Source organism: Magallana gigas, chromosome 10, assembly GCF_963853765.1.
Source record: "Magallana gigas chromosome 10, xbMagGiga1.1, whole genome shotgun sequence".
In the NCBI taxonomy this organism is placed as follows: Eukaryota; Metazoa; Mollusca; class Bivalvia; order Ostreida; family Ostreidae; genus Magallana; species Magallana gigas.
The window spans coordinates 24,073,464-24,082,955 of NC_088862.1; positions in this window are offsets into that span (position 1 = coordinate 24,073,464).

Here is a 9,492-nt window from a genome sequence, read left to right on the forward strand (position 1 = left end):
AAATATAAATTGTGTACGTGAATTTTATTAATAATTATAAAATCTGTATAATGTACAACGACTCAAATACTAGACAATAACTAGTAATAATTAAAATCAAAACCTATTTACTTTTATTTGACGAATAAGATTCCGCCAAAAATTAAAACAACAAAATCAATCTCTCCCCATTATTTCATATCAAATTCGTTAAAAATTTCCGACGTCCCATTAAGCCCAATTTATAAATTCTTTTATTATAAAAAAAATTAACATAAAAGACACTACAAGTGTCTCTAGAGTGAATAACATTTCACACTCACCTTATGGTGATTTACAAGTCCTTTCTCTGTAAAAATTATATAATTTTGAAATTTACAATCATTTATACATGTTTTTTTTTGCTTTTACATACCGCCAAAGATTTATGAGTTTTGTTTTCTTATTGGTGACCTGAGAATGATACATACGAGGGTCAATCAAAAAATACGAAGACTTTTGTCATAGCTATGTTACTTAACGTCATATCATTACTAAATTTGGTAGACATAATTTAGCAACAGTTTCAAAAAATTTCCAAGGAAAAAAGTTAATAGATTCCTTTATTTCTAAGAATTATTCAGAATCTAATCCTGCAAAAATAATGTCACGGCGCACGGTCAAAATTTGTGTAATGTCAACAATAATCCATATAATGTTGAAAGTAATATCTCTATAAATTGGGCTTAAAAACAAATGATATTGAAACCTCAAATTAAGTTTTGTCTTGGTATTCTAAGTTCCAAACAATGACAGGATAGATTGTTTTGTCGAACAGATACTATTAACTAAAGACAGATAGTCCTCTTTAAAATTGACTAAAAACATCGACGTCGGTGGACGTCACGGCGCAACGAGAGGTACAAACAAAATGGATTTAACCCAGGAAAAAGCCGACACAAGCTGTGAAAATGCTCAATGGTGCAAAAAATAAGTCAACAATTATTTGCAAGTTTGTGTTTAACAGTAATAAATTTTGTTGGGGTGGTGATAATTGTATTTTGAATATAAAACAGTCCGAAAGAAAGTAGAATATCTATAAATATTTGGTCAAAAAAAATAAGTAACGTCAACCGACTTATAGGGTTATCCTTGCTGTAAACTAAGAGATACACGGTTAGAAAATGAAAACTTTGAAGAACTAACTTATGATTCTTGAATAGATGTGTGCAAGTAAGATGTTAAGTAGTTCAGTGCCATTTTAAATTGTTAGGAGAAAGGCACAAGAGACTAAGCGTGATAAAAAGATGGGGTATATCTATAAACTGTGCGTGTTTAATCTTGACGTCGTGTTTTGAACGGTACCGTGCGCCGTGGTGACAAAACATGTTGTTTTTAAAAAGGGGTAACAAAAATACCGTTTCATCAAATGGACTAAAACTTCGCATACCAATAACATAAGTGTTGGTGCACAGATTAATCTGTTCTGTATGACTCTCATTAAAAATATATGATAGACAGCCACATTGTCTTCGTATTTTTTGATTGACCCTCGTATTCATGAGAACCAGAAAAGGTCGATGAGTTGGCCCACGTTCTATAAGGGTATATGAAATTGACATTGCCTATGCAATAATTGGCATACATTAAATGCTAAAACTCATACACTTAATTTATTTCTTAATAACTTTATTTGATCAATAACAAAAAACAATCAATCGCAAATAAGAAAAGATAAACACAGAGCTTTTTGTTCATGTTTGAAACTTAATACTAATTTGAAATGCAATATTCAAGTCCAAATAAATCGATGCTGGCCTAAACTAACGGTTCCAATTCATAAAACGGCTTTGATGTTCGCTCTTGCATTTCCTTGTATCTGTTATCAAATCCTCGAAATTACAACACAGATACAAAGCCTACGCACTTAACGTTGATGCATCAAAGTATTTTCAATTACGTAGTTTATATAAATTCGCAACCACTATCTTATAAGATGCGTCTAGCAATTAATCAGTATTCCTGTTAGATAAGTACTTACGGTCCTGTCTCTAGCTAAAGCAGTAGAGGGGAAAAATTGAATCAATGTTTCTGAAAAAAAAATGTTCAGAATGAAGCAATCAATGTCATTTTGTGCGTCTGGAATTATCTTTCTACAAAACCAAAATCAATACACAACTTCTTGCAAAATTGCAGACGATGAGAAATTATGGCCGTCGAAGTCATTCCCGCGATTATAGCTCGCCGTTAATCTCTTAGCTGCACGCGGTGTTTAATAATCCCTGAAAACTGGCACGTTTTTTTTTTCATCATGATGGACGCACCTTTTTTTCTCTCAGTTTACATTAAAACTTAACAAACCATTGATTACTGTTTTGAATAATTAGTACCGCCGATGATAATGGTTTTTTCTCCTTTATTCCATGCCAAGCCTTCGCGTGTAATAATTTAAGCTGTGCAAATTTCAGTCATGCGTTTTTTAGGGTGAAAAAAAATACTCAACAAGTTTTTTTAATGACATTTTCGTTTAATCAAACTTCAGAAAATTAAGCATGTATTTTGATTTAAGTGAATCATTAAGCAAGACTCTAAAAAGGTTATCAATCATCCCCCCCCAAAAAAAAAAAAAAAAACCCATAGAAAACCAAGAATACATGATGTACAAGTATATAAAAAAAACAACTAAATGCAAAAATCATTTAAATCTAATTCTTTAATTTTTATTATTCATAATATTTTTTTTAGTTTTCTCAGGACAATTATGAAAGTCTTTTTTAACACTCAAATTATGAACTAAACAAAAGAAATTGCTTTTAATTAACTCTCCACTATAAAATGTACGTCTAGTATTCAAAAGATTGACTGCTTCCATTTTCAAATTTGATTATAAAAATGATGAATCTTAGTTTTAAACATTTTCTTAAGACTTGAACTGAAGTTATTTCATTTTTTTAAGCTATAACATCAATTTATGACTTAAAAAATGAAATAACTTTATCTACTAACTTTTTGAAAAAGCCAACTTCGATATCCACATTAAGGAGTTATACACTAATATTTACATTTTCCAGTGTCTTTGCCTGTGATAACTCTACGTATCGATTTTGTACCCGTAATACAAAATTGACGCCAAATTGAGGCGCCAGCGGGGTTTGCTTATTTATATTTAAATATTTAATTGTACGATGGCTTAAAATTATATAAATATAAGTAATAAGGAATCATTCTTTGAATATTATGAGGTGATAATTTCGGTCGGGGCGTGATCAAATCTATCATAAAGCCCTTCGGGCTTTATTGGATTTGATCACGCCCCGACCAAAATTATCACCTCATAATACTCAAAGAATGATTCCTTATTCGAATATAAAGATTGTTTTTCACTTTATAATTGTTTATTATAATACCTAAACGTCTCATATTGAAAAGTTTAACGCAGATCTGAAGGGTAAGTTAACTGTTGTCCACCCTGCATACTTAAGAGGGCTCAATGGTCGTTGCCATTTTGAGATTGTTTTAAACTCCTTTGGATGAAGAGCTCTATATCAAAATATAGCAAACTATCTAAGTTTAAAATTTTTTAATTTAATACGGATTTTTTCTTTGGTCAATAATAGTTTATACGTATATAAACACATCATATCTTAAAAGTTTAAGGTAGACCGAACGGTTGATTTATTGACCTTTTTGCCTCTTTAATTCCTCCATCACTATGTTCCCTCCATTCTAATACAACGCTATTTAAAATTGTCTGAGGACTGATTTCATCATCGGTTTTTTTTTTAGATTCTATGATTTTTTTTTTTACTTAATTGTATAAGACGACAATTACATTATTTCTTCATAGATCCATAACCTTCGCTTTCATGGTGATTTTTCTGACTTTAAACATAACTTTCAGAAAGTAACCCAAGCAACGATGCAAAAAGCTTACCCTACTTTGACCAGTAAAGCGCTTATATATAAATAGCAAATGTTTTTCATAGCTGACCCCCCCCCCCCCCCCCCCAGAATTTCTGTATTGATCGAAAATGCTATTCACAACGGTTTTGGTCAAAATATTTAAAAATTGATTAGGCTCGTTCCTGGGAGAATTTCATTGATTGAGGAGACTGGATGGTCAACAAGGAAATATCCGTAAATTTTTACCTTTTTAAAATTTGGCTATCTTCCTATAGTTTGTTATATAGAGCTCTCCTTCTAAGGGATATTAGAACCATTTTAACAAGACCCCGGACTTTCAGTAGGATGTAACGATCTATTTCTTGCGTCAAATCAAGTTAAAATGACGCTGGTTTCAAGCGAAATATATACACCGATTGCGTAGTCGTCGCTCGAAAGCCAGACAAATCCTGTTGATTTCAAAGAGCCATTGCTGAGTGGCCTACAATGAAATAGACAGGCCTACGTCACATTACTGTTTGACTTAACTACACAAAGTCCAAGCTCTTGTTAAAATGGTTCTATTACAGTCTGAAAACGGCCACAACCATTGATCGCGAGCCCTCTTAAATTCCAAGAAATCCATCAAAACAATTTACGATGTCTATTCGGGTTACTCTTGTGTATATATCGTTTTTTTGTTCGTCATCGCCTCTGTGTCAATTTGTTTTTATTGAATCATCAGTGAAATCATTAAAATTCATAGGAGGACTCAAATTAAATTGATGGTTTTTTGTGCACGTAACTCTCACCATCAAATGGATATTCCCAACGAACTACAGAAACACATTTTTTATTCATTGCATATACAGTGAATAAAGCACAATGCAATATATATACGAATATTGATTTAAAAAATCGATATATTTCTTTGATAATGTTTCGCTGAAAGATGGGGCACCCGAAAATCTGAGTCGGCCGGACCATTAACTTCCGGGTTTCGGAACCGTCATGTATATCCGTAATATATATATACGATCGTTTTTCCTTGAGGAACTTACGGTTCTCAGTTTGTGGCCCTTAATACCGTTGTCACTGTTATTTATTTTATTGATATAAGAATTGCAGAAAGGGCACTTCAAATGCATTCAGTATAATATATAATCCGATTTATGTTATTTAATAATAAGAGGAAGACAGAAATGAAATTCGTGAAAATATAGTTACTTAAGTCTGTATTTGATTAATTAAATCCCCGAGTTATCAGTTCCAAAAATCTGCGGCTATTTTCTGTAAGATTGAAAGTATTCTAGAGAGCAGAATTGGAAAATATCATAACGCGATGCGGAAATTATGAATATTGATGTAAGGATTTTACAAAATATTTTTCTAGATTATTATCAACTTAATGTACATATTTACTACATATACTACTTTAACTCATTTGGGAGAACCTTTTATCACGAGATAATAGTCCACTTTATATTTGAATATAGTCTTTCACAGCATTGACTATAGACGTTGAATTCCAAATTGCCCTTAGCAATGGTGTAGAAAGAGGGGTGGGTGATTCTTGATCGCATACACTCCACCTTTATACTTGGCCCCGTATCCCATTCACCAGTTAATTTGCCAACGTTATGAAATTGTGCTCTCTCTCTCTCTCTCTCTCTCTCTCTCTCTCTCACATATTAATTCAATACATTTATTTCCAACTCTTTCAAATCTTGAATAAATGAAGAAGTTCAATAGATATCTGAATTATATATATTATATCTTTGTTTTGCACAGAGATACCAACTATACACCATAATAAAGTGTATATCCCTTTGTGAATTCCATCACACATATCCAAAGATAGATGTACATGAAGCTTAAGGTGACTGTGTCTTAGTTTGTCGTAGTTTTCAGACATCTCTTCTCATTAAGAACATTTGTGTGCAACATACGTTGATCGAACAGCTGGCAAAAGAAAATCTTTATTAGTTTTCTACTCGTGAATATCATGCATGCATGTTATTTTAAGATATTGATGAAATTTGTTAAAATTCACGTAAATTTACGACAATTTCGAACGATTATTTTTTCATATATATATTTAAACATTGTGCCAGTCAATTACGCCAGTGCCAAGGTGGCATTTTTTCACCCATCTAAGCTGCATGTATCGAAAAATTCAAATATGTCTAGGATAGAACATCGCTTAAAGAGTTTATAACTACTTTTGTTATTGATGTATCTCACCTGTCAGGTGATATATTTACCTTTAAAAATAAGTAAATTTCTACAGGAAAATAATTTTTCCCATCGGAAAAACAAGTTTTCTGTAGGATCTTTAGAAGTTCCTACCGGAATCATAGAACTTCTTCTAGGAATTTAAAATTCCAAAAGGATTTAAACAAAACTTCCCAAGGATTTTAAATTATGATAGGAAATCTCCTATAAGAAAACTAACTGTTTTCTCCTATAGGAAATATAATTCCTGTAGGATTTTTAACATTTCTTGTAGGAAAATTATTTCTCTTCTGGGTATTTATTATTTTCCTATGGTAAATTAATTTTCAAAGGTAAATATCTCACTTGTCATGTGATATACACTAAATCCAAAAGTGATTTTAGACCCTCTATGCAGTCGTCTATCATTTGATTAATATGAAATTTTAAGAAACTGCATATTAAGCGGATGCAAAAATTTCACCTTGACCCTGGCACCATTATCAGGCACAGCGTTATTATCTTTATTAACACAGCATTTCAAAACCTATAAGATATAAATTGTGACTACATTAGACACAATTTATACTTCAAAATTTTTGAAATGCTGTGTTAATAAATATAAGGCGTTCAAAATTATTAGGACAAAATGATACTGCAAATTAACGTACGTACATGTATATACTTGTACATATATGGGTTTTTTTCCTAAATGATATATATATTTATAAACAGTAGAGAAATTCAGTATATTAATCTGTAAGGAAATTTATGTGTATTTGTTTTAAAAGAGTGATGCGATTATTCTTTAACAATTTTATTCACGACATGAAAGAAGTTGAATAAAGCTTTGAATAAATTAAAATGGAAAATTATGCCATAAACTTCATTTTACTAATTTTTTTCGCAGGTTTAAGGGCGCTCGATGGTCAACTAATTAACCATCAGTTACCTACCTTGAAATTTAGGATATGATATTTTAAGCCGTTTTAAACCAAATATTCGTTCATCACGTGCAGAAGAACGAGTCCAAATAATCTAGATTTAATTTAGGGCAGACAAGACGTTTATCACGTGACTTTCATTGATCACATGACAGTTTTTAAATATATATATATATAGATATAGGTAATAAACATTAATGAGGTCAATCGTTTGACGTTCATATAATCTAAAGTTATGTGAAGAAGACATTTGTGCCCCCCCCCCAAAAAAAAAAATAAAAATAAAAAAAATTCAGTCCAGTTATTTATATATATATAGGCTAAGTTAACATATTCTGATCAGTTGTATTACATGTTTGTAAAATATCCTAATGAAAAGGACAAATGTGGGCGGAAATGTAACAAATAATTTTACACTGCGACGTCGATCCTGTTCACTTTTAAGGTCGTATGGGACACCTGTCGATATGAATGTACGTGTAGATAAAAGTACATTATAAACAAAATACTCTCATCGGATCAGAATTTTCAAATTTTACAATATTTGACCCCAAAAAATGTTTTAAAATTGTTTGGAAAGCAAAAAATTATCAAAGTCACAGGAGGAATCCAAACTCTTGACTCACAGAATCGCAGTTAAGTTAACGCTCTATCCCACTGCGAGGAAGGCTGTTATGTATTTATTGTTTATATCAATCGGAAGAACGTCACAATATGGATGTTTCCCATGCCACCTTAGAATTTGAATCTAAAAATCGCTCTTTATAACATTGTAATTAGCTACTGTGTTTCTTGCATTTGTTTGTAATCAAGACCCCCCCCCCCCCCCCCCGAAAAAAATAAAGAATTACAAATGAATATTCATAAACAGTCATAGATTCCTAAAACATCATAATTATTAAAAGACTCGTGAAAAATAACATGATTCTAGAATTTAATTTCGACGCCCACGTGAACATCGATTCATGGCATATATGATCAGCTATACAAAAAATATATCTATGTACATGTATGTCTGCAAATAAATTTTTCTGCGTATCTTCTCGGTATCATATGTAAAACTGCTGTCGTTAGCAGTGTAATCAATTACAAAAATATAACGACGCAGTAACCATGTCATCGTGACGCGCATATCCAAGTGTATCCCTGAATATGAATCTATATTGTAATAAATCCGGAAGTAATATGATCTATAGATTTCTGCGCACTTTTACATGTTCAGGTGTGTGAATTTTATCTGATTCTATGCAAGAAAAAAAATGGATTAAAATTCAAGGAAACAGAACGACATATATGAATGTACAGGAAATATAACGCGAGCCGAAAATAACCGCGGGTTCGTAAAATTGCATTGAATTGAACTTAGTACTTTTTCCCCCTAACAAAAGCTTTTTACACAGTTTTAAACCTGTTTTCTATTTGCCATGTTCATTTCACAGCATTTCAATGCAATTTAAAAAAAAATGAATTAAAATGCTGTTATCTGCAGATTTTCTTCAGGCAAACTATTGCAGTCAGTATACTGACGTGCTATATAAAATCAACATGTATATATACGCAGATACGTAGACAATATAAATTATCTTTAAGACGAAAGATATTAAAATTCTTCTATCATTGATTAAATGATTCTATTGTATCATAATTAAAATATAAATAATGTGCGCTCTGGTATCAAAAGAAATGTTCCTATTGTATTAAAACATTTACAAAGTTTGCGTTTTGCATAATTTATAGATAAGAAAATTTGGAGATTTTTGGTGAAAAGTTTCAACATCATATAGGAAGGTCGAATCCATACATTTCTTATAAGTAAGTAAGTAAGTAAGTAATTTATTTATTTGTAGTGACATTTGTATACATTTTCAAGTATAATATCAACAGAAATAAGCATAGAATTAACACCCGGACCGTCGGGCCTATGTGCCACTTTAAACACATTATAATCTAAATGAAAAAAAAAGGAAAATACACAGAGGTGGAAAAATTTCCGTACCATTAATGAGTTACAATGACTATATATTGTGTCAATTTAATGCATAATGAACATAGTTAGAAAACGATATGTGTTTTCCAATATGAAAACCGAAACTATATTTGATGGCTGAAGTTATACCGGAACACACATTTTGATTAACTTTTTTTTTAAAAATTAGTTTTCAATTTTTAGTTTCTTAGCAAAGATAAAAAAAAACTTGAAACATTTCAGATCTCCATCTTGTATATACCTTTTTTAGCTGACGGGATAGAATTTAAATATTTATTGGTCTATTAATTTTGAAAACTCTATTTTATAACATTGGTTTCAGAAAGCCGTTCCCGAAAATCCAATAAAAGTCGAAGCTTCATGAATTTTTCATCGCATTGAGTCAATTGAAAATATTATCTTTAATGGATCGAGTATATCAATGTGAAACCAATATATCATGGTTTTGGTCTGTGCTTTTTATTACATTATCCATCATGTTCGTGATCATATTTCTATAATTTATAT